The sequence below is a fragment of the Staurois parvus genome, unplaced genomic scaffold, assembly GCF_062004578.1.
Source record: "Staurois parvus isolate SC_StPar_1 unplaced genomic scaffold, SC_StPar_1.0 ptg000138l, whole genome shotgun sequence".
Classification (NCBI taxonomy): domain Eukaryota; kingdom Metazoa; phylum Chordata; class Amphibia; order Anura; family Ranidae; genus Staurois; species Staurois parvus.
Genome location: NW_028317934.1, coordinates 201,866 through 229,315, shown reverse-complemented (window position 1 = coordinate 229,315; position 27,450 = coordinate 201,866). Strand labels below are relative to the sequence as shown.

General features: G+C 44.7%; 1 long non-coding RNA gene across 1 annotated transcript in view; it reads left to right on the top strand.

The window, feature by feature from the left end:
* Window positions 1–604: 604 nt before the first annotated feature.
* Window positions 605–27,450, top strand: part of LOC149465248 (uncharacterized) — a 43,228-nt gene continuing 16,382 nt past the window's right edge. Inside the window, exon 1 of the long non-coding RNA XR_016312224.1 lies at window positions 605–680. This is a non-coding gene — a long non-coding RNA (uncharacterized LOC149465248). The remainder of the gene's footprint in view (window positions 681–27,450) is intronic.

Below are 27,450 nucleotides of genomic sequence, written 5' to 3'. Positions count from 1 at the left end.
GACGTGTCACTTTAATATAGCTGAAAAAATCAAAATACAGCACATGGTACTGCCCTAACGAAACGCACACCAGCACGCATGCCTTTTAGCGTGCAGACTGGTGTAAACGATTCCCAATTCTGTTCCTGTGGCTGATGGAATATAGGAAGAAGGTGTATTCTCATATTTTTTTAGTACAATGCAATCTGATTGTACAATCTCCTTTAGATGTACTAACAAGGATGCAATATAAAGGCCTGTGCAATTAGATAGACATTGATTGGATTGTATAGTATTGTATATTCTCCTCATATGACATAGTTTTGTGTAAATGGGATTGTACGATCAGATTGTAGTGTGTATGGCCACCCTTTAGTAAAACACAGGTCTAGATGGACTTATCACAGTGGGTTGTAATGGTAATTACAGGCTTGTTTACCATACGGGGAGCAAATGTAGAATGGTTACCATAGCAACCAGAGGTCTGGTTACTAAGGGCAGTTCCAGTACTGACCGGTGTCTATAAGTCAGCCTGGCTGCATTTCTTAGTTATTTATTGGCCGTATTTACCAATACATTTATTTTGTTACAGAATCCAGTGTCCTTGTATCTATATGGCTTGGCGATCCACCCTCAAATCGCTTTTCAGAGGTGTTTAATAGGTAGCGAGGAGGCGATGTGATGCCAGCAAGGGAGTGGAGGTGAGTTTTGTTCCCCTTTAAATATAAGTTTTTGGGTGGACTTGCCGTTTATTAACCCCTTGCCCTCCACCCTATAGCAGAACTACTGCAGCAGGGCTGCGCAGAATCACATATATATACATTTCTGGTAGGGGCGCACGCACGTCGCCCTGCCCATGCCGCTATTGGCGGCTAAGGATGTCAGTCATCGGGTCCCGGCCAGCACTCAGCGACTGATCGTCGGGGAAAGCTGACAGGGGAGAGACCTGAGTATAAACAACACAGGTCTCTCTCCTGTCAGCATGGACTGCTGTTTTGTATCTCTCTGCACAGCGTGTCTCCATAGTAACACACAACACAGTGCACACAGCATAACACACACAGCACACAGTTAACCCTTTGATCGCCCCAGATGTTAACCCCTTCCTGCCCAGTGTCATTAGTACAGTGTCAGTGCTTTTTCTTAGCACTGATCCCTGTATTAGGCCTCTTTCACACGGGAGGTTGTTCTGCCGCTTGTAAAAGCATGTTTTTTTATTGTGCATTTCCAACATTCCTGGCACAGAGGTCACTTGTGTTTGTACATTGTGTTTCTCTGCGATGCCATGCGTTTACGTGCGCTTATATGCGGCTGCTCTTAGCTGCAGTAGTAAATTCTTGCCTTTTTTATAGCAACTGTTTACTTGTTTTTTCTTTGTACTGCAATGGACTGTGTTTATGTACAGATAGCTGCGGTACATCGCTCCTGGACACTGTCAACTTTATTTTTCCTAAACACATCACACCGTATGTTATGAAAACGTTGCTAAACCCAGTGTGTGAACAGACCCATAGGGATGCATTGTCTGCATTTAGCTGAGGTAAATAAGTTTCTCCAACTGCAGCTAAAAGCTGAAGTCTAACCGCCCATGTGAGAGGGGCCTTAGTGTCAATAGGGAAGTCAGTGGCAGTTAGTCAGTTCCCCACCAGTGTCAGAATGCCCGCCGCAGTCCCGCTATAAGTGGCTGATCAATGCCATTACTAGTATAAAAAAAAAATCAAAATTCCAGTATATATACCAATTAATTTACACGTATCGGGATTTGTTTTAGCAAAGACATGTAGCAGAATACATTTTGGCCTACATTTATGAAGAAATTTGATTTTTCACATTTTTTATTGCATATGTTTTATAGGAAAAAGTCAAAATACATTTTTTTTTTCAAAATTGTCAGCCTTTTTTTGTTTATAGTGCAAAAAATAAAAAATGCAGAGGTGATCAAATACCACCGAAAGAAAACTCTATTTGTGGGGAACAAATGACATTAATTTATGTACAGTGTTCCGTGACCGCGCATTTGTCAGTTAAAATAACGCAGTGCCGTATCGCAAAAAATGGCCTGGTCAGGAAGGGGGGTAAATCCTCTGGAGGGCAAGTGGTTAAACTAGATTGTTTCTTTGTATTTCTCAGATGTTTAGAGTAAAAGGCATCACCAAGGCTGCATTCATACCTTTGCAATGCGTCGCTTTTTTTTTCCCAAATTCTTTTGGCAGATTTGTCATGCAACAGCATTCACTTGGATGATTCCCCATACATGTGACAAGCCTCCCAAAGCAGCTCATGTACCTTTTTTTGGTAGTGAGCCGAGCGCGTTTTGCTGTATACGTTTTTGTGCGTCTTTCCCACACTTTGTCGTGCAACAAACAAGCAACTGCTACCCGTGTTTGGAGTGCCGCTAAAAATGAATGGCACCACAAGGCCGATGAACGCTTTGGCGTGTATTTTGCACATTTCTGGGAACGTAGGTGTGTTTCTGCATGTATTCCTAGGACGCCACCCTACATGAGCCGCTATTGGCTCCTCATCATGTCAATCACTGGACTCGGTGATCGTTGGCGGAGCTGACAGGGGAGAGGTTTGTATGTAAACAATAGAGATCTCTCCCCTTTCAGCACAGGAACAGACTGCTTTGTATTGCTCTGCACACCCTAGGCCACAAACAAGCCACCATAGGCCGCACTGCCACTTCACAAGAAGATCCACCCTAGGCCGCACTTCCACTGTATCGTAAAGTCCCTAACCTACGAAATAGGTTGGCCCATAACATACCAGATCCCACCAAAAAACGTTTTCATTCATTTCATACTACAAAAATGCACTTCGTATGCATTCCGGATATGTTTTTGTTTACAGCTCACACCATACTCCGTTCTGGTGCAGTTTTGATGCAGTTTGCTATGCTCCAGTATGGTTTGCAGAAAAACGCAGCATGTTCTACATTTTTCTGCTCCGGAAACTAACTGGAACTGACTACACTGGTGTGAACTAGGGCCATTGGAATACATGGAAAACACTGTGCATGTATTTTTGATGCAGAAAACAAAATGCACTGGACTGCATCTAGTGTGAACTAGCCCTTAGAGTCTTTTCCATATATGCAAGCTGGCCAATCGGGAGGATAAGATCTATTTCTGATATTTCAAGCGTACATGACCTTCTTTGAGAGAAGATGTCATATATTTCTGGTGAGTGCGGTGTGTTGTCCTTCTTGGGAAGAGAGGAAGAGCACTTATTTCTTGGCTGTCTTTATTTCTGCACACTGGGAATATGGAAGTCGGATATGAAGCACTATAAAAATGGACTTTTGTTTCTAATTCTATAGAAATATTCACATTGTCATTTATAGTAGATGCTAGTGCCCCGCCCAGTACCAATGGCAGAGCCTGGGGACTCCTCCCAGCACTCCCCCCGGGTTACTCGGCGGTGAGTCTCGGTGCTGTTTGTGTGTAGCTCCGATGTGTAGTGTCGCAGCGCCTTGGTTGGACTATGCGGACTTCTCCTTCCCATTCAAGGCAGCCGGAGCGCCTTGTGAGCTGCGAGCTCAATACACAGCCAGTGCCTTGTAGACGGGTGTTCTAGGTCGCGGAGCCGGCTAAATGATCGTGTTTTGTTCATGTCGGAGCGACGGCCTTCCGGGGTATGACATCTAGAGGAGGGCTAGAAAAGACACGGGAGTGACGCCATCGAGTGTGGACAAAGTGACGGTCGGTGAAGCCCCCCCTGCTGGATTCCCGAGGCCACGGCGTCCAGATCCAGTCTAATCTATGGGAGCTGATTGGACTGTGTATTGTAAAGCCTCCATGAGAAGAGAACTGGAGCAGCCTGCCTTCCCTGTTTCCTGGCCCCATGTGTGAACCCCTATTGGGAGGATATATAATACCCACAAAGCGTATTTGACTCTTAATCACTGAGAGTCCACTATATTTGGTGAGTGCAGTATATGTTGGTTAACATGGATGGTGCCAATACACTGAAGTTTCTGCATATGGCACTTATTCATTTATTTTTTAGAGCACATTGGATTTAAGATTTTTTCATTCTTTGGATTGGGACTTTTATTTTGCACTTTTATTTGGACATTATTTCATATATTATTTACTATTTTTTTTATTTTTCTGTTCAATACGTTTTTGTTTTATTTTATTTATTTATATTTTTTTTTGAGCTGTGTTTTTTATTTTCTTTAAAAATTGACTTTTGTTTATAATTATATAGAAATATTCACATTGTCATTTATTTTGCACATAATGTATATAGGTATCAGGCATTTGTGATACAGATTCAATTATTTGTGAATATATAATATATTGCACTTAGTTTGTGTATATAACTGATTTTTGGCACTGTTACTGTAATTATAAGGGATTTAGGGAGTGAGGTATTTTTTGTTTGTAGGATTTATATAGTGCCAACAGTTTACTCAGCGCTTACAAGCTAACAGATCTTATCTATCTATCTATCTATCTATCTATCTATCTATCTATCTATCTATCTATCTATCTATGTGATGGGTGTGACCAACAAAAATTCTGGAAAACCATCTGCACATTGCTATATAACCCCTTCTAGCAAACTTTCCATATAAACAGGGATTTTTCGTTCACATACATTTCAATGCATGTTTAAGCCAGCCAACTACGTCAAAGTAATCCCTCTCTGGCCAGTTCCTACCTTATTCTCTATCTATCTATCTATCTATCTATCTATCTATCTATCTATCTATCTATCTATATCTTTTTTTTATATATCTTTATCTATCTATCTATCTATCTATCTATCTATCTATCTATCTATCTATCTATCTATCCTACTCAGCGCTTACAATCTAACAGATCTTATCTATCTATCTATCTATCTATCTATCTATCTATCTATCTATCTATCCTATGTTATCTAACTGTTTACCTTAAGTGTCTTTATCTTTTTTATCTATCTATTCATATATATATATCCATTCAGTCGTATCCGACCCTTGGCGATTGCATGGACTGTCACTCTTAAATGACTTTTTCCATGAAATTCTCTTAGCAATTATTTTACAGGATAGGTTGCCAGGTCTTTCCCCAACTCTTACCATGCATGAGATCCCACATGGCCAGAGATGAAACTAGGACAATTTAGACTGGAGCCTACCAGCATGTCTTTGGAGGGTGGGAGGAAACCGGAGTACCCGGAGGAAACCCACGCGAACACAGGGAGAACATGCAAACTCCATATATATCTATATATCTGTCGTTATTATACGAATCAGTGGTTCCTTCTGAACCATACCAAAGCATGTGCTCTCAACATGAGTAGGATACCTTACCCAGGGGAGGACACAGCGTGAGGAAAGTTCTGCCGATAACTGGCAATTGTCACAGAGCAGATCGACACTGAAGATCAGTGTCCTGATGATAAGCACCCTGCAGTGCCATTCAGCAGTGCCACTCATCAGTGCCGCCCAGCAGCGCCGACAGTCTGTGTTGCCCATCTGTGCCTATCATTGCTGCATATCAGTGCAGCATCATCAGTGCCTCCTCATCAATGCCCAGCAGTGCCGCCTCATCAGTGCCACCTCATCGGTGCAGCCTGTCAGTGACCATCAGTGCTGCCTATCCGTGCCACTTCATCAGTGCTCCCCAAGCATTGTATTTTAGGAAACGGTACATTTGTAAAGTTACCCAACAAGAGAGCAGTGTTATTGATGGTTTGACATCCTTCCTTAAACTGTGCAGCTTGGCTGCAGCCACTGTCTTCCTCTCAGAAATCTCTATAGGAACCTTCTGTCTGAGGAAATCTTGACGTCAGTAAATCTTCTTCTGTGTTCAGCTACAAGAGGAGTTTTGCCGCTGACTCTTGGTAGAGGTGGTCTAGGCACCAGCATTTTGTCGGCACACTTTTGCCACCTTGGATTCGTTTTGTCTTCAGAAACTGTGCCTTTTGTTGTGAGGCTTGGAAGTTTGGGTACAGTTGATGTTGTCCTGCAGCATCTTTGGGGAGCTTTCTGTACCCCGGATGGCTTCTGTACCATTTCCTGTTTTGCCTCTTTGTAGTTTGCGAAGGCTTTTTGCACAGTATCCACTGGTCTCAGCTTTGTGTCCTCCGCGGCTTTTAACTCTCTAGCGCGTAGCTGTGGAGTAGATTGCTCTCTTTTCCCTAACAGTCTTGGCATACATTTAGCACTTTGTCCTGGCTGAGCTGCTCCAGATTGTGAACCATCAGGAGTTGTATGCGTTGTAGAAATATTCTTCTGCTCAGGGGCTGGTCTGGAGAGCTCTGGAGGACGCTGTGGTGTGGGTGTTGTTTGTTTATCGCCTATTCGTTTTTTAAGGTATTCAGGAGTACCTGAATGTGTCACAATTTGCGGCTGCCGAGTCTTCTTCTTCTTTGTCACTATGATCTCTGGTTCTGGTATTGTCTCTTCTCCATATTTCTCTTTTATGAATTTCTTTAAGGACTGTAGATCTTCATCATTTAGCATGCAGGCGTAAATGTCTAATTCGTCGAGGACCGGCCCTCCAAAAGGATTGCATGGTTCACCGAGTGGGGTTAAAAGTCCCATATTTAGACGACGTTGCCGTGTCTCCCACCAGCTGCGGTAGTGGTCCTCTTTTTTGAATTCCTCTGTGTCCGGAACTCCAACATATTGACGCGAATTGCGGTGTAACACATACGTGGGCTGATGGGGGGGTTCGCGGACAGATGGGAAACGGTCCTTGAGAAACTGGAGAATGTCGTTTGCTCTGTCTGTTTTCCTCTTCTCTTTCTTTTGCAGGTACGTTTCCACCAATTTGAGGTCCTTTCTGATTAAAGCTTCCTGCCTGGCTTTCTCTAATCTGAGCCTCTCATTTCTTTTTTCTACGCTTTCCATCTTAATTAGTGGCATTTGAGTGAAAGTTGGATGATTTGATCTCTCTAATTTCATCTTTTCTTTCCTTTCCAATGCTCTTTTTGCCGTTCTCAGTGGCATTTTGATGAAAGCTTGATAAGAAACAGTAAATGAAAACGCAAGCTTACACACTCAATTGAAGGCAGAAAACTTGCAATAAAATATACGAGTAAACGTATAAAAAACCGATGTGAACAGACCCACAAGGAACAGAGATGTTCACTGCAGTCAAGCAGCTCACACTCAGCTCTGCTCCACCTGCCAGTTCTATTTTTAGAATGCTGCTCCACTGTGATCACATGACACATTGACCTTATATGGTCATGACCTTATATGGAGTTGTATAGCTCTAAGCTGGTCACATGATCAGGTTAGAGACAACTGTATAATAAATGAAAATCCATAGGACCCGTTTTAGGATTTAATAAATAAAAAAAAGGAAATAAGTATGCTGCCATTTCTGACTGCCCATTGTGGAAATGCAATTCTCCTTATTTGTTTATGACCTTTTTTTGTGTTCTTCTCTTTTTTATTATTCTCTTTTTATTTATTTTTTTGAGGAAAAAAAAATATCACATCTTTAATCATCATGTTGCAAACAATAATAGAAGATATAAAATCCATAGGACCAGTTTTAGGATTAAAAAGAAAGACAAAAAACTTGACACAAAATGAATAAGAACGCTGCCATTGCTGACTGCTCCTTGTGAAATGCAATTCTCCTCGTTGTCATTGTGTTCCATTGGCTTCACTATTTTGTGGGTGGGGCCAAGGCAGGAGAGGTACCCCCTCCCCCATGGGTGTAGTGTGGGGGTGGGGTCACTGCTGGGATGGGAGCCTCTCCTAGCTCTGTTTCTTCCCCTGACATCTACAGTATGCTACAGGATTGGTTTGTCCCCCAAGTGCTTCCACTTTGATTGGCTTCCCCTGCGTCAGTTGGTAGATGGGCGGGGTCTGTGAGCAGCGGGGATGTACAGACTTCTGTCACCATGGAGCTAATATCTGAGCTCTCCTGCAGTTCTTCTGCCTGTCTATTGATGGCGCTCGTTACCAGGTACCCGTCTTGCCAGTCAGGGTGCAGATAGCTGAGAAATGACATGTAAGGATGAGATGGAGACTGGTCATGGCGTGTCTGTTGATCTGCTTAGAATAATACAGGCTCAATGTGGGAGCACACAGAAGACATCTAGGATGGATGTCCACTGAGGTGCATTCAGTAAATATTCAGCTTTTTGAATGACGTGTCACTTTAATATAGCTGAAAAAATCAAAATACAGCACATGGTACTGCCCTAACGAAACGCACACCAGCACGCATGCCTTTTAGCGTGCAGACTGGTGTAAACGATTCCCAATTCTGTTCCTGTGGCTGATGGAATATAGGAAGAAGGTGTATTCTCATATTTTTTTAGTACAATGCAATCTGATTGTACAATCTCCTTTAGATGTACTAACAACGATGCAATATAAAGGCCTGTGCAATTAGATAGACATTGATTGGATTGTATAGTATTGTATATTGTCATATGACGTAGTTTTGGTAAATGGGATTGTACGATCAGATTGTAGTGTGCATGGCCACCCTTTAGTAAAACACAGGTCTAGATGGACTTATCACAGTGGGTTGTAATGGTAATTACAGGCTTGTTTACCATACGGGGAGCAAATTTAGAATGGTTACCATAGCAACCAGGGGTCTGGTTACTAAGGGCAGTTCCAGTACTGACCGGTGTCTATAAGTCAGCCTGGCTGCATTTCTTAGTTATTTATTGGCCGTATTTACCAATACATTTATTTTGTTACAGAATCCAGTGTACTTGTATCTATTTGGGACCAGTCCAGGCAGGGGAAATAGGGAGATTCACGGACAGTCCAGGCAGGGGGAATAGGGAGATTCAGGGACAGTCCAGGCAGGGGGAATAGGGAAATTAACCAGAAAAAGTTTTGAAGAAAAAACATTTTTTTTGAAAAAAACAATATTTTCTCATTTTGGTCATAAAAAATATCTAAAAAAACTAAAATTTCGTCATAAGTTTAAGCCAAAATGTATTCTGCTACATGTTTTTGGTTAAAAAAATCCCAATAAGTGTATATTGATTGCTTTTTGTGAAAGTTATAGCGTCTACAAACTATGGTATAGATAATGGAATTTACACAGCTTTTACTTTCTGACTGCTCATCGCATTTCTTGAGGTGCTAAAATACCAGGATAGTACAAACACCCTCAAATGACCCCTTTTCGGAAATTAGACACCCTAAGCTATCTGCTGAGAGGCATATTGAGTCCATGGAAGATTTATTTTTTTTCCACAAGTTTCTGCAAAATGACAAAAAAGTTGTCATTTAAATGATTTATTTCTCGCACAAGTCATGGGTATATGTGGAATTACACCCCAAAATACACTCTGCTACTTCTACTGAGTATTTCAGGGCCTCCGAAACTGTGATAGGTAGTCTGGAAGTGTAATGAGAAAATAAACCCCTTTAAAAGCCTGAAGGTGCTTATTGGATTTTGGGGTCCTGTACTTGGCTAGATTGCCAAAAAGTCTCTCACATGTGGTACCCCCATACTCGGGAGAAGTAGCAAAATGTATTTTGGGGAGTAATTCCACATATAACCATGGCATGTGTGAGCAGTAAATCATTTAAGTGACAATTTTGTGTAAAAAAAAAAAAAAATTATTTTTGTCATTTTCCAAAAACTTGTGGTAAAAAAATAAATTCTTCTATTGATTCAACATTCCTCTCAGCAAATAGTTTGGGGTGACTACTTTCCAAAAAGGGGTCATTTTGTGGGGTGGGGGCGTTTTATGCCCAGCATTAGAAGTTTATGCCACACATCATTCACTCTTCTAACCACCTGAAGACCAAGCCGTTTTGTTCACATGAAAAAAATCAGTATTTTTTGCTAGGAAATTAATTTAAACCCCCAAACATTATATATTTTTTTAAAGCAGACACCCTAGTGAATAAAATGGTGGGTACTACAATTTTTTATGGCACATAGCGCAGCGATTTTTCATAAGAAATTAAAAAAAAAAAATACACTTTTTTTACTTTTAATGCACAAAAACACAATATATTGGCCAATTGTTTGGTAAAATATAAAAGATAATGGTATGCCGAGTAAATAGATACCAAACATGACATGCTTTAAAACTGCGCATGCCCCGTTCAATGGCGCCAAACTGCAAACATTTTTAATATCCATAGGCAGCGCTTTAAAAGCCACCATTTTAGATTTACAGAGGAGGTCCAGTGTTAGAATTACTGCCCTTGATCTGACCTTCACGGCAATACCTCACATGCATGGTGCAACCGCTGTTTACATAACGGCACAGAGTCAAGGTCAGGTGTGCGCGCATGGGAGGGGCAATTTTTTTTTTTTTTGTTATTTTGGTTTTTTTTAATTATTTTTACATTGTACCTTTCATTTTTTTTTTTTTATCACTTTTAATGCTATAAGAGGGAATGGAAATAACCCCTATAACTTCAATGGGCATTGTCATATTCTTTTTTGAGAAATCTGGGGTCTATCAGACTCTAGATATCTCCTCTGCCCTTACATTATCTAATCAAACCAAAATCGGTGTGATCAGATGCTTTCCCAATTTACAAATGGCGCTGTTTATACCCTGCGAAACTGAAGTGATGAAATGCTTGTAGCTTCCGAATTCTTAGACTATAGAGATGATTGGCACCATTCTGGTCTCCAATCAGCTCTATGGTCAGCTGGCAGAAACACCGGCTGCATTCTCAGGTTCCCGATGGCACGGGACTGCCCGAGAAGGTGGTGGAAGGCAGCGGGGGAGGGGGGACATTATCTCTTACTGTTTGTCAAAGCAATCTTGCAGCTAATTATCCACTAGGATTGCTTTTACATGAAAGCCGATCACCGGCTGAAAAAAACGATACCAGGATGATGCCTGCAGCTGTAGGCATCATCCTGGTATAACCATTCAAATCCAGTGATGTACCAGTACATTGCTGGTCCTTGTTGGTTATATATGCTATGTTCTTTATTTTTCTGTATGCAGCCAGTGGACTGAATGAAAAAATTAGAAGAAATCTCTGCCAGAAAAAGTGTGTGGTATGCCCACCATTAGAATATACCGCCCTGCATCCACCCACTTCTAATGGTGGGCACACATTAGGTCACACTTTGCCACAAATGCCAGTTCCAAGATTGAATAAATGTCTAAATAGTGGCACGCTTGAATAAAAATTGTCCACGTATAAGTGGTACCCCATATGGAGAAATGATGACACCAAGTCCCAAACTATCTTGCCACTGCTCCCCATGTAGTCTGGGCATCCGGGGGGCTCCACGTGACTATCTTTTCCCTCGTAAATCCGAAACTTATAAGTATAGCCTGTTGTCCTCAACGCAGGACTCCTCAACGCAGATGTTTTGCTGGGGAGTATAGACATCTGCAAATTTTTGGTTAAGGTGATTTTGGAGGGGCTGAATTTTTTGGAGCCGGTCAAATTCAGGGTTACCCCGAGGATGACAGAGTGTATTGTCGCTGAAATGCATAAAACACATTATACTCTCATATCTATGCCTGGCCATGGCAGCAGAGAACACGGGCATATGATGAATCGGGTCTGCGGACCAATACAACCGCAATTCATTTCTTTTAGTAATGCCCGTGTTGAGGGTTAGGCCCAAAAATAATGTAAATTTGAAAACCGTAATGAGTTTCCATGCGAATGGTCTGGCAAGGTTTGAATTTGGGTTGGCGGCGATAAATTGTTGTGCATATAAACTGCTTTGATCCACAATCAACGCATACAGATATTCCGTGAAAAACAGCTCCAAAAATCAAAAAGGTATGTGAAAGACCAGGATGTACTAGACCGCTGGTACTCGCCAGTTCACCAAAAGGTAGAGCGGCACTAGTACTGGCACTCTGCTGCATATGAGAGTCATCAAAATTTACCGGCAAGTGCTAACAGAGATCAGGCCTGATTTTGCGAACACTGCGGTTTTGGTACAATGTATCAAGTGACAGTGACCTACTGACACTGCACTTGCTGGGGGAGAAGGGGGGGTAAGCGTAGGGGCTAAACGCAGGTGTTGGCAGGTACCGTGGTTGATCCCGCTAACGCTGCGTTTTTGGGGATGCAATACTAATGTGAACGCTGGTATAGTGCTGACCTGATCAATGATATTGACCCGTTCAGACACTATACTAGCAATGGAGGTTTATTGTACATGAGCGTGCTCCTGGCAATCAAGGGGTTAAATGTGATGACTGGTGTACTGACGGGCAATCTGACGCTATCTGGGAGGGGTGTGAAAACCACAGGAGCGCGAATCACATATATAAATATATATATATATGTGATTTTGCGTACCCATGCCGCCCTGTAGCAGTATTTCTGCTGTAGGATGGTCAGGAAGCGGTTACAGAAGAGGTTTGTGTTACGGTGCTGCGTTACTTTAACTGACAATTGCACGGTCATGCAACACTGCACCCAAATTAAATTTACATCCTTTTTTCCCACAAATTGAGCTTTCTTTTGGTGGTATTTGATCGCCTGTGTGTTTTTAATTTTTTTGCGCTATAAAAAAAAGGCTGACAATTTTGAGAAAAAATACAATATTTTGGACTTTTTGCTATAAAACATGTCCAGTAAAAAAAATTTAAAAATCAAATTTTGTCACAAATTTCATCCAAAATGCATTCTGCGACATGTCTCTGCTAAAAAAAATCCCAATACGTGTAAATGAATTGGTTTACATGAAATGATAGCGTTTACAAATGGCAGGAAAGATAGTGGGATTTTTTTTTTATACTAATAATGGCGGCAATCAGCGACATATGGTGGCGATCAGCGACTTATGGCGGCGATCAGCAACTTATGGCAGGACTGCGGGACTGCGGCGGACATTTTGACACTGGGGGGGAACTGACTTGGGGTCACTGACATCCCCAGTGACACCAATACAGTGATCAGTGCAAAAAAAAACCACTGACACTGTACTAATGGCACTGGGGAGGAAGGGATTAACATTTTTAGTGTTAACTGTGTGAGGGGAGTGTTTTACTAGGGGGCGGGGGTGTGTGCTGGACGGGGACAGGCTGATCGGGAGAGAGAAACTCTTCTCTCCCTCTTCAGCTTGTCAGGAGCTGACAGGCAACTGACAGATAGCAGGGCTGTGTGTAAACAATGCAGGCCTGCTCTCTGTCAGCGATCGCTGCTAATCACGGGGAAACGGCCGGTAATGACCGGCCGTGACCCGGCGACGGAGACCCGCTGCTGACACCCGTGGGACAGGTAGGGCGGGCGCGCGCCTCGCTCGCGACCCCTACCTGTTTTGCAAAACCACGTTTTAAAACGTGGTTTTGCACAGCCGTGCCGCCCTGCAAACGTACTAATGCAGTAGCTGGGGCTGAAGAAGTTAAGTTAATTTTCGGTTAACGAATGAAAATCCATTGAAAATAATGCCTCGGTTTACGAATTTTTTTCGCAATACAAACGGATTACTTGGTTTTCAATGCATTTACAAATTTTTTTATAATCATGTCCCTGTTCAGTACTATGTCTTTAAAGTGCACTTTATAAAGAGTTTTGAACAGATAAGACTTTTTTCCACTTCTTTCTGACCTCCGGAACGGATGAATTGGTTTTCAATGTATTCCTATGGGAAACCGCGTTTCGCATTACGAATTTTTCGCAATATGAAAAGTTCCGCAGAACTAATTACATTCAGAAACCGAGGTACCTCTGTATACGCTTTCAGTGGTATGCTTAACACACCAAAGGGAAACAAATAGGAGAAGTTCTTATAGAGGTGCTTGCAAGTACCAGCAACAGTCTCCTTAACCCCATCATTACAGCAGAACCCTGGGCCATTCTGCCCTAACCCTCTTGTATTGAACTGTATTGTTGCTGTATTGTCTCCCGTTATATTGTAAAGCGCTGAGCAAACTGTTGGCGCTATATAAATCCTGTATAATAATAATTCTGACAATAAAACATTGGAACTTTGTAATAGTGCTAACACATGGTTATCCATTATGGCCTGTAGGGTGGCCCATCATAATGATAGGTCTATAGCAGGGGTGGCCAACTGTGGCCCTCCAGCTGTTGTAGAACTACAAGTCCCATGAGGCATTGCAAAACTGACAGTTACAAGCATGACTCCCAAAGGCATGATCGTGATGGGGTTCAGGTAAGTACAAGGGGGGGGGGGAGGTAACCAGGTACCCAGGTAATCCGGTACCAGCAGTCGTATGGCCAATGGGAAGTGAGCAGGGAGGAGCAAACTACAGGCCTAGTTAACCCCCCGCCTACCGGGCACTTATACCCCCTTGTTGCCCAGGACCATTTTCAGCTTTCAGCTCTGTTGCACTTTGAATGACACTTGCGCGGTCATGCAACACTTTACCCAGATGACATTTGTAGCATTGTTTTCACAGAGAGCTTTCTTTTGGTGGTACTGATGATGCTGCACTGATAGGTAGCAATGATGCTGCACTGATAGGCAGCAATGATGGGCACTGATAGGCAGCAACTAAGCGATTGTCAGGCTTTGATCGCTCAGTTCTCAGTCTTAGAGCCGGCGTGGGGACAGATGCAGCATCCACCTGGTGGAGGGGCCTTTCTTGGGGAAGAAACATAGAAGAGTGACGGCAGGAGAAGATCAAGTGGTCCATGGAGTCTGCTCCAGCGGGTGATCGCAGGAAAGGGACCTTCTAGGACTGACACATGGAGCACAGAGAGGTGGATCCCCCCTCCCCCCCCAGATGGTTCTATTCTTCATCCTCCCCTCATCCTGGTATAAGAGACAAGCAAGATATCCCCCCAGGTGGGACTCGAACCCACAATCCCTGGCTGAGGAGGCCAGTGCCTGATCCATTAGGCCACCGGGGCTTTGTTATCTAGCTTTATCTCCACCCCCCCCCCCCTCCCTCCGTCTATCTATATTATTTATTTATTTCAGGTACTTATATAGCACCGTCAGTTTACGCAGCACTTTACACATATATATTGTACCTTCACATCAGTCCCCGCCCCCGAGGAGCCTACAATCTAAGGTCCCTATTCATACATACACATATTAGGGCCAATTTAGACAGGAGCCAATTAACCTACCAGCATGTCTTTGGAGTGTGGGAGGAAACCGGAGTACCCGGAGGAAACCCACGCAGGCACAGGGAGAACATGCAAACTCCAGGCAGGTGGTGCCATGGCTGGGATTTGAACCAACGACCCAAGTACTGCCAGGCGGAAGTGCCAACCATTTAGCCGCTGTGCTGCCCCTATATCCATCTATTATCTATCTATCTATCTATTATCTATCTATCTATTATCTATCTATCTATCTATCTATCTATCTATCATGTATCTATCTATGTATCTATCTATCCATCTATCTATCTATCTATTATGTATCTATCTATTATCTATCTATCTATCTATCATCTATCTATCTATCTATCTATCTATCTATCTATCTATCTATTATCTATCTATCTATCTATCTATCTATCTCTATCTATCTATCTATCTATCTATCTATCTATCTATTATCTGTCTATCTATCTATCTATCTATCTATCTATCATCTATCTATCTATCTATCTATCTATCTATTATCTGTCTATCTATCTATCTATCTATCTATCATCTATCTATCTATCTATCTATTATCTATCTATCTATCTATCTATCTATCTATCTATCTATCTATCTATCTATTATCTGTCTATCTATCTATCTATCTATCTATCTATCTATCTATCTATCATCTATCTATCTATCTATCTATATATTATCTATCTATCTATCTATCTATCTATCTATCTTTTGTTTGTATTTTTTTTTATATCACTCTATATGTCTTTTGCTATTTTTTATATTTATCTATTGTGTATAGTACAATCCTGGACCCTGAGCTCTGTGTATAGAGCGATCCTGGACCCTGAGCTCTGTGTATAGTGCGATCCTGGACCCTTAGCTCTGTGTATAGTACAATCCTGGACCCTGGGCTCTGTGTATAGTACGATCCTGAACCCTGAGCTCTGGGTATTGTGCGATCCTGAACCCTGAGCTCTGTGTACAGTACAATCCTTGACCCTGAGCTCTGTGTATAGTACAATCCTGGACCCTGAGCTCTGTGTATTGTGCAGTCCTGGATCCTAAGCTCTGTGTATTGTGCAGTCCTGGATCCTAAGCTCTGTGTATTGTGCAGTCCTGGACCCTGAGCTCTGTGTATAGTACAATCCTGGACCCTGAGCTCTGTGTATTGTGCAGTCCTGGACCCTGAGCTCTGTGGAAGACATGATGCCTTTTTTAGACCCCTAAACCTTCCGATGATCCAGAGGAAGGCAAACCCCCCCCCCTTGGTCAGATGGTCTCCAAAGGGGGAAAAAAAATCCTTCCTGACCCCCTAAGGCGATTGGTTGTCCCTGAATCATCAGTCTGGGGTGCCCAATTCATGTCCCTGTACAGTGCTCAGAAGGTAGAGGCGGGGCCACAACATCCTGGGGGCCCCATCCTGAAAGTCGGACACTGAAGGTAGCAGTGAAAGTGTCGGTGCTTACACCCAGTCCATGTATGTGTCACAGACGGGTCTATGAATGTGTCCATGTCTGCACTGGGGAAGGAGCGCCACACCGGACAGTCCTCCCCCAGCGCCCTCCCTGCCTGGCCGCTGCATCCATCACACTGACAGGCGCTTGGCCGAGGATTTGTATAGTAGGAGTGTGCGGAGCCTGATGGGGGAGGGGAGAGACTAGTTCTCCATCAGGTCCGCTACACTTTTCATTGACAGCACAGGCAGTGGGCGGGTCCATAGCTGCTCTTCAATCCTGCGGCTTTCAGATCCGCCCACTGCTGGGCACCGTCAGTCACAAGTGAAGCGGACCTGATTGGGCACTAGTTTTTCCACTCCTCATCAGGCTCCGCCCACCCAGTGCAAGTCATTCCCCAAATATGGGCAGTGGCCAATGACATCCCTGTATCCTCCCCTCATTGTGTACATGAAGCTGTCGTCCGGGGAATCTCCTGGCTGATGGCTCAGGCTGGCCATCCATTCCTAGAGAAGTGCGGGTTTATAGAAAATCATCCTCCTTACCTAGATGGCTGCAGCATGGATCCCAGCTGCATCTGTCCCTGACCGGCTCTACCCCGAGAACTGAGCGATCAAACACCGCCCATCACATGACCGCCCATCACATGACCACCCATCGCTCAGTTCTCGGTCCTCAGTGAGCAGAGAGAAGTGACTGTCAGTCTCTGGCTCTCTTCTCTATCCCTCCAGGACTCACCGGAGCTCCGGGCTGTGAAGGGGGCGGGGACGGCTGGCTCAAGATCACAGCAACACACTGAGAGGCCGAGTCAGCTGACGGTCAGTCATGTGGGTGGATCCCAACAGTACGGTCGGGATCCCTGCAGAGCCAGAACTGACTCTGTGATGTCAGATGACAGCTTAAACGTAAGCTCCAAACCATAACCCCAACCCTTTACCCCCCACCCCTAACCCTTATCCCCTAACCCAAATCCCCCCACCCTAACCCTTATCCCCCCACCCCTCTTACCCCCTCCCTAAATCTAACCCCAACCCTGTCACCTGACATCACAGAGCCATTCCTGGCTCAACAAAGATCCTGACAATATTGTAGGGATCCACCTAGATCCCTGACCGGCTCGCTGGTTCACGCTTCTCTGAGCATGGTGCCGTGATTCTGAGCCAGCCGCTACCACCCACTCCACAGTCCGGCTCTCCAGTGAGCTCTGGGGGGGCAGAGCAGCGAGCGGTCACTGACTGTCATCCCTCTTCTGCTCTCTGAAGACCGAGAACCGAGTGATCAGTGGTCATGTGATCGCTCAGTTCTCGGGTCTTGGAGCCAGCGGTGGACAGCTGCAGCCATGTAGGTTGGGATGGATGTCTGTTATTTTCATTCCCACACTTCTCCTTGAAGAATATGTCACGGCCATACTTGAAGTGGCGGTAGTAAGAACTTCCTGAATTTGCGGCACGTGTCGGTAATGTTAGTGACACCGGAGCAAATGCTTGCCTGAATTAGGCGTAGGTAGCTCTTAAAGGGGACTCCCGCCAGAAAAGTGGTGTTAGAGCCGTTCTGAATTCCCCTGAACATACACAATAAGTACAGGAGGAAATGGAGAGGAAGAAGGAAAGGGTCTTCCTTCTGGTGTCATACTAACGCCACCGAGATCTGCGCAGAATCTGTTGGCCCTCTGGCGGTGCTGGAGATGGGGCCATTGGCTGCTGCTGGAAACACTCGCTCATGTAGGAGAATTCGCTGATATGCTGGTCTTCCGTCTCCGAATACTCCTTGGACATGAATTCTGTCATTTCTATTTTTCTATCTTCCGGTTGCTCAGGTCCCATTATCAGGGGTGAGGGTGATTTTCCTTCCGTCAACTCTGCCCAGTTGATGTCCTTGAAAAATGAATGGCGTCTTAGACCCTTTACAAGGAGCGTTCTCTTATCCTGATCCTTACATAAGAGCTGCAATGAAGAAGGGAATAGAATTAGAAACATTGAATAACTAGAATGCCGTTTACTATTAGATTCTGACAGTGACATATTTCATCTTCCTTACTTGTCCCTTTAAACTTGCTCCCCAACCCAAGGGAGCCTGGGAAGGAAGGAAGAGAAGGTAAAACCCTGCGAATACTTACTCTTTCCATGAAGTCCCGCGGGGAGGACCCAATTCTCTTGGGGTATCGAGGATTCTTGTTGATTACATCGAACGCATACTGTTTCCGAGTCTTTTGGCGTCTGAGGAAGGGATGTCTGTGGAACGTCATCTCATAGACTATCACTCCCAGGGAGAAATAGTCTATGGTGGTGAAGTATGGCACATTTTGCAAGACCTGTAGAAACAAAAGAGGAGATAGAAGGATTAGGACCTTGTCAGGCCAGGCAGAGGACAGAGGAGACTCCATGCTAACATATGTGACGTATGGAGCCTCCAGGAGTCCTAACATAGTACTCAAAATACATCAAACTGAGGCGGAGCTTGTGAGCATTGGAGGTGGGGCTTAAAGTGTATGTATAGTCAAATCTTTTCTTAGTGTTGGATCCAGTAATTTAGGGTTCGGAATCCTGGCAGATTATTCATTGCTGTCTTTGTACCATTGGACAAATTTCCCTTCACTTCCTGTCCTAGAGGAAGTCAGACGGGACAACTTTCTCTTTATTTCTTTTTCGGTGAAAATGATCACCGGTACAAATAGAGGATGAATCTCCCCAATGGGGACACCAATATAAACCTGAGAGAGGGTCTAACCCTTCCTCGCTCTATCCAAAACTGAAAAGCAGGTTGCCTTGAGGTACACTTTAATTGTGCATGTTAAAGGAGACAGACAGAGGTGTACGGAGCCCAATAGCTCAATGTTCACAAGCGCTCACCATGGTAAAGAGAAGGCGTAGAGCAGGTGAGGCGTTCCTGAAGCTTTTATCCCATTTGTATGTGTAAATCGGACAGACAGATCCATCCATCTACACCCGGCCTCAATGTCCTCTACAAAGAGGCTCTAACACTGCTACAACTCTCAGAACTTCCCACCTTTTGTTGGATATAGTTCTGACCTGGGGACCCGGTGACAGCAGCCGGGGCCCCAGTGGGGGAATTCTCCATCTAATGAAAGGGGAGCCCCCTTTATGTCTTCTCTATATCCCATAATAAACATTACAATGGCGTCTAATATCAGGATGTCATGAAACTTACCTCTGGAGCCATGTACAACATTGTACCCGAACGTCCTCTGATCCTATTCGACTCGGTGACACCGACCATGGCCAATCCGAAATCGGCAATTCTGATGTGTCCAGCGCCGTCCACAAGAATATTTTCAGGTTTGAGATCTCTGTGAAGAAAAGAAGAGAACAGTTAGCTCTGCATATCCCACATTATATTAAAGAGAGAAAAGATACAAATATACATCTATACAAAGAAGAATGAACATTGATGGGTGGGCATCGGCTTCTTTTTTTTATCTGACTACAGGAAGATCTCTGTTCCGGGGTTCCCAGCTCCGCCCACCTGCGATATTCATTATGAGGAGCTCTCACTCCTCTTGCTGGATTTTGTATAAATCCTACATGAAGCAGAATATGGCATGAGCAGGGAGACTTCTGCAGCAGATGGAATGAGACTTTACAGGAGAGAACACAACGGGGAACTCTGGTGGAAAGTCTTCCTGATATCAGAAGCCAAAGAGAGATTCCACCCAGAACTACAAGGACTCATTAAAGCAGAATTGGGGGAATAAAAGAAAATACTTGTAGTGGTCTCCCCCCCTCCACACTGCAAGGGTTACATTCTGGTTTATGCCCGGGAACCAGGAAAAGGACATTGACCTAATCTCCCGCTCCCTCAATGCACCGAGGACACCAAGGGACCGCCCCCAAATGGGAATATCGGGGAGAAGAGGGGAGCGGGGAAGGTCAGTAAAAGTCCTTGTTATTGGTCCCCTAGACATAAATATTTAACCCTTGCAGTGCAGTGGTAGCCCTAGTGGAAGGAAGGATTTTCCTTTTTCCTGAGGTTCAGCTTTAAATATCCCATTATTATTCAGCGGATCCAATACTCACCTGTGCACGATTCGGTGAAAATGCAGGTACTGCAGGCCACATAATATTTCAGCAGTGACGAATCTGATGGAGAAAGAAAATATGAATTAGTATTCAAAATCATCACAAACCAATAAAAGCTAAATGTACATCGGGTTATGGATGGAGGGGTATGGATGGAGAGGTATGGATGGAGGGGTATGGATGGTGAGGTATGCATGGATGGAGGGGTATGGATGGTGAGGTATGCATGGAGGGGTATGGATGGATGGAGGGGTGTGGATGGAGAGGTATGGATGGATGTGTATGGATGGAGAGGTATGGATGGAGGGGTATGGATGGCGGGGTATGGATGGAGAGGTATGGATGGAGGGGTATGGATGGAAAGGTATGGGTGGCTGTGTATGGATGGAGAGGTATGGATGGAGAGGTATGGGTGGATGTGTATGGATGGAGAGGTATGGATGGAGGGGTATGGATGGAGGGTTACGGATAGAAGGTTATGGAGTGTTATATATAGAGGGTTATCAATGGAGGGGTATGGATGGAGAGGTATATGTGGAGGGGTATGGGTAGAGTGGTATGAGTGGAGGGGTACATGTAGAGGGGTATGGATAGAAGGGTATGTATGGAGAGGTATGGATTGAGGGGTATTGGTAGAGGGGGATGGATGGATAGGTAGGGATAGAGGGGTATGGGTAGAGGGGTACATGTAGAGGAGTACATGTAGAGGGGTATGGATAGAGGAGTACATGTAGAGGGGTATGGGTAGAGGAGTACATGTAGAGGGGTATGGGTAGAGGAGTACATGTAGTGGGGTATGGATTAAGGGGTATGAATGGCCTGACTACGTGATTGCCTATGCTCAGTGGTCAGTCACCCCAACTGTAGTGTGTCCCTATCATTGACTTACCTTATGGTTTTTTCATTCAGAGCGTTGTTTTCCATCAATCCGAAGAGCTCCCCTCCGCTCAGGAATTCCATGACAAATACCAGATGAGTCTGTGTGAAAAGAAGAGGTAGAGGTTACATTAGACATAGAAGATTTCACGTTGTGGATTAATATACAGAAACACGCACACGAGTTTGGAAAACCAAACAGAGTAAATACGTAGGCCGCCATGGCTGGACTATCCTGATCACAGTACTAGGTTTGTATGGCTGTTAGGGTGATCCAGTCACTTCAGTAGTTTGGTCACCATCCTAGAAGTCTCGTGTAGATCAGGAGGTCTGACTTCTGTCCTAGCTGTAGGCTCCTTCTGGATCCATGACTCAGAGTTCTGAGTCCAGAAGCAGCCAGGCAACTAGTGATTTCGGAAGAAGGTCAGCAATGGCAACCTCTGTAAAGAAAACCCCTACTCTGTACAGTTGTCCTAACCAACCTCCAGCTTTGTAGGAGGCGCTCTAGAGTTCTGCTCTTACCTATACTGCTCACCCGACTACAGCCAGAGCCCTCTGTTGTGGGACACAAGTGGAGCTCCCTTCTGCCTCTCACCTTTCAACACTCATTGGCTGAAGGACTAATTGATAGGTCCGAAGACCATCATCGGTGGAAGAGGGAGGCCTTGTGTCAGTTCTGACTTCCGATATGAGTATTTTTGGGTCTGGATCAGTGTTGGGGCGCAGTACAGGAAAGAGAGGAAGAAATTGGAAGATGGAAAGACTTACCTTTGTCTGGAAGGATCCAAATAGGTGCATGATGAACGGGAGCCTGCCACAGACTTGCATTACGGTGGACTCTATACACGCCAATTCATACTGACCTTTCAGTTTGCTTTTTTTGACCAGCTTCACTGCCAGCTTCCGCTGAATGGCGGAATGGGAGGCTAACAACACCTTCCCGTAGGACCCCTGTCCAAGGATCTTATGGAAGGTGAATGTTTCCATCGATAGTGTACATGTCTGGTCATAGCGATCAGAACTGCTTGAAAATGATTTGTTAAATATTTCAGCGCCGCATGCGATTTGTGAGTGTGAAGCGCTACATATCAAGCTGTGCAATGGTCTGGAAGCAGAAGGACCACTCAATACTGCGCTGTGGAATGATCCTGATGAAGATGGATTCTTCAGTATGGCGCTATGGAATGATCCGGGTGAAGATGGACCCTTCAGTATGGCGCTGTGGAATGATCCGGGCGAAGATGGACCATTCCATAGTGCTGTGTAGAATAATCTGGATGAAGATGGACCATTCCATAGTGCTGTGTAGAATAATCTGGATGAAGACGGACCATTCCATAGTGCTGTGTAGAATAATATGGATGAAGATGGACCATTCCATAGTGCTGTGTAGAATAATATGGATGAAGATGGACCATTCCATGGTGTGCTGCGGTCTGAAGCCAGTGGGTGGAGCCTCCTCGATGTTCCATTGCTGGGTCCTGGGGTTAGATAGATCTTGCTGATAAATGGAACCCCTTTGGTCGTCGTTCCATCGTTGGCGGATTGGATCTTATATTCATCTGGAGAGAGAAAAACAAACAGTTATTCCTATTCCTCTGTCTACACATCATGTATAGATAGTCCACAGAATCTGCGGACATTTCATTCCTTTCTACATATGTAAGTGAATGTCATCCGTGTTGTGGAAATGATCTTGTGTCACCCGGCCCCCTTTATGGGAATTCTATACATGGACAATGTGGGGGTTCTGGGCCCCGGGAGTCCATTCTCCCATTATCCTAAGAATCATTCCAATGTCCTGTATTGGTTTTATCTCAGCAGTTGTACAACAAGGGGGCTTCCTGAACTCTGCGAATGATCTATAGACAGAAGTATACGTAGTGCACTCACTAGAATGACATCATTGAAGAATACACCCCACATTACTCCCTATGTACCCCAACCGTCTACTATAGGGGGTGACAGTACAGAGCCGTGTATATACAGAGATCCCCCCACATTACTCCCTGTGTACCCCAACCGTCTACTATAGGGGGTGACAGTACAGAGCCGTGTATATACAGAGATCCCCCCACATTACTCCCTGTGTATCCCAACCTTCTACTATAGGGGGTGACAGTACAGTGCCGTGTATATACAGAGATCCCCCCACATTACACCCTGTGTACCCCAACCTTCTACTATCGGGGGTGACAGTACAGTGCTGTGCATATACAGAGATCCCCCCACATTACTCCCTGTGTACCCCAACCTTCTACTATAGGGGGTGACAGTACAGAGCTGTGTATATACAGAGATCCCCCCACATTACAGCCTGTGTTCCCCAACCTTCTACTATCGGGGGTGACAGTACAGAGCTGTGTATATACAGAGATCCCCCACATTACACCCTGTGTACCCCAACCTTCTACTATAGGGGGTGACAGTACAGTGCCGTGTATGTACAGAGATCCCCCCACATTACACCCTGTGTACCCCAACCTTCTACTATCGGGGGTGACAGTACAGTGCTGTGCATATACAGAGATCCCCCCACATTACTCCCTGTGTACCCCAACCTTCTACTATTGGGGGTGACAGTACAGAGCTGTGTATATACAGAGATCCCCCCACATTATAGCCTGTGTACCCCAACCTTCTACTATCGGGGGTGACAGTACAGAGCTGTGTATATACAGAGATCCCCCACATTACACCCTGTGTACCCCAACCTTCTACTATAGGGGGTGATAGCACAGTACCATGTATATACAGAGATCCCCCCACATTACTCCCTGTGTAACCCAACCGTCTACTATATGGGGTGACAGTATAGAGCCGTGTATATACAAAGACAGGGGTCCGAACACTTCCCTACTCTATGAAGTTACCCCTCTAGGTGTATATAGCTGTGACCCCTGTAGGTGTATATAGCTGTGACCCCCTTAGGTGTATATAGTAGTGACCCCTCTTGGTGTATATAGCAGTGACCCCCCTAGGTGTATATATCAGTGACCCCCCTAGGTGTATATATCAGTGACCCCTCCAGGTGTATATAGCAGTGACCCCCCTAGGTGTATATAGCAGTGACCCCCCTAATTATATATCAGTGACCCCCCTAGGTGTATATATCAGTGACCCCCCTAGGTGTATATATCAGTGACCCCCCTAGGTGTATATATCAGTGACCCCTCTAGGTGTATATATCAGTGACCCCCCTAGGTGTATATATCAGTGACCCCCCTAGGTGTATATAGTAGTGACCCCAGTGTATATAGTATATATGTGGGTGACATACATTACATTTCCCTGCAGTGTTTGCATTATATCTCTCTATTAGAATACTTACCATCAGCGTCTCTCCTGGTTTTCGGTCGACAAATTGGACAAAAGGGCCAAATCCTGTGTGCAGCTGCTCTAACCCCCCGCCTAATTGCCCTACGCACACCCCTTTTAGGGGCAATAACATGGGGCTGTGCGGTTTGTTGGCAGCCCTCTGCCGATGGTCCCGCCCTCTCCTGTGTTGGACCCTCTTGGTTGGTGTTCAGAGGGTCAACTTTCTTGTCTTTCTTGAATAGTCGTCTAATTGCCCCAGCCACACCCCTTTTAGGGGCGGTAACATGGGGCTGTGCAACTGGTTGGCAGTCCTCTACCAAGGGTCCCGCCCTCTCCAGTGTTGGACCCTCTTGGTTGTTGTTCAGAGGGTCAATTTTCATGTCTTTCTTGAATATCCGTCTAATTGCCCCAGCCACACCCCTTTTGGGGGCGGTAACATGGGGCTGTGCGGCTTGCTGGTGATCCTTCATTGGGAATTCGTCTCTCTCCTGTGTTGATTGTGCTGGAATTCTGCTCAGAAAATGATCTCTGATTAGCTTGTTGAAGTTGAACATCGTACGACGAGCGATTCTGAAGAGAAAGTACAATTGCTTCCTCTCTCTTCAAAGGTCAGTCACAATCTGAGGCTCCCTCACCGTGTGATGTCACAGTGAGCATGTGACCTGTGATGTCACAGCCTCTGCTCTGTTGCCATGACAACCGGAATATGCAAATGAGGCTAGTCTACTTTCAAACTGAGCATGTGACCTGTGATGTCACAGTGAGCATGAGGTCACATGACCAAGCCTGTGCTCTGTTGCCATGACAACCAGAATATGCAAATTAGGCCACTTTCAAATCTGTTTGCAGCAATTTTTTTTTTTTTTTAAATTTGAATTCCTTTGCTGCTTCTGAGAAAATAACTGACATTTTTTTTTTTTTAAATTTGAATTTCTTGGCTGCTGCTGATGTGGGGGGTGGGGGAGGGTAGTGCGAACACCCCCAAAATGAAGGTGTGACCCCCGGGGTGATGTCTCATTTTTTAAAAATCAAGAACCAGGCTGGTATTGAGGGGATAAAAAATACAGGAAAGTGTCCTTAGACTTGTTAGACGTCCAGTGAAGCCGAGTGCAAGTTCCCTGGAGGAATAGAGTGCACTGCGCTGAAACTGCATTATGTGCAATGGCTGGATGTCCTGTATATTCCCCGAACACCAGGAAATCCTGCAAAACAATCCCATCATTTCTGGGGGTCAGGGGACTCTTCCACCCCCCTCCCCCACCACTGTGATTGCTTCTTCCCCACTGCGGCCTAATGGATTTAATGAATGGATGAAACCATCTACTAGGGGGGGGGGACAGCGCTGTGTATATACAGAGATCCCCCCACATTACTCCCTGTGTACCCCAACCGTCTACTATAGGGGGTGACAGTACAGTGCTGTGTATATACAGAGATCCCCCCACATTACTCCCTGTGTACCCCAACCGTCTACTATAGGGGGTGACAGTACAGTGCTGTGTATATACAGAGATCCCCCCACATTACACCCTGTGTACCCCAACCGTCTACTATAGGGGGTGACAGTACAGTGCTGTGTATATACAGAGATCCCCCCACATTACACCCTATGTACCCCAACCATCTACTATACGGGGTGACAGTACAGTGCTGTGTATATACAGAGATCCCTCCACATTACTCCCTGTGTACCCCAACCGTCTACTATAGGGGGTGACAGTACAGTGCTGTGTTTATACAGAGATCCCACCACATTACTCCCTGTGTACCCCAACCGTCTACTATAGGGGGTGACAGTACAGTGCTGTGTATATACAGAGATCCCCCCACATTACACCCTATGTACCCCAACCATCTACTATACGGGGTGACAGTACAGTGCTGTGTATATACAGAGATCCCTCCACATTACTCCCTGTGTACCCCAACCGTCTACTATAGGGGGTGACAGTACAGTGCTTTGTATATACAGAGATCCCCCCACATTACTCCCTGTGTACCCCAACCGTCTACTATAGGGGGTGACAGCACAGTGCTGTGTACATACAGAGATCCCCCCACATTACACCCTGTGTACCCCAACCGTCTACTATAGGGGGTGATAGCACAGAGCCTTAAATCCAGCCCATCCTGTTACACTCCGCAATAAATTAGTGTTTAATGTTTTCCCTGCTTTGGTTCCTTGATGAGCCCTGATCAGACATAGGGAGGAACAGGTTTAATTGACAGCAGCACAGAGATAAGACAATATAAGTATCTGAGCATAAAATCTATTTTCCACTCTCTCCCTGCGAAGGATTATAAATGATATACACAATCGGCATGAATTCCATTAATTACTCTGTAACTACATAAATGATGAGAGAAATTTTTGCTCATAACAACAAGACTTCAAGTTTCAAATGAAACCAAGAGTGCAAGGAGCAATGGCTCTACATATTCTCCAATTACATTTTCCATCCACACAACGGATCTTACAAATGTGACATATGTTGTAGTTATGGCCTAAGTTTAGTTTTTTTTTAAATCAGCACAAGGGATGGCACTTACATACTGTCTCTTGGGCTGGTGGCTGCTTTCTTAGTAGAAATCCTCCCTCATATTTTCCCCCACAACATCAGAAGCTATTAATTTGTCAACCCTACCGCCACTCATAGAACACTTCATTGATGGAAGCTATAATACAGCTTTGATGAATAGAGGAGGGGGGCAGGAAGGGCAGGCATTGCTTGCATTCTTGATGAGTGCCTACAACAGGTCCAGTTTCTTTATTAACACCCTGCAACACCAAAATATTACCGTTGCTGGGGTGTCAGGGTGAGCA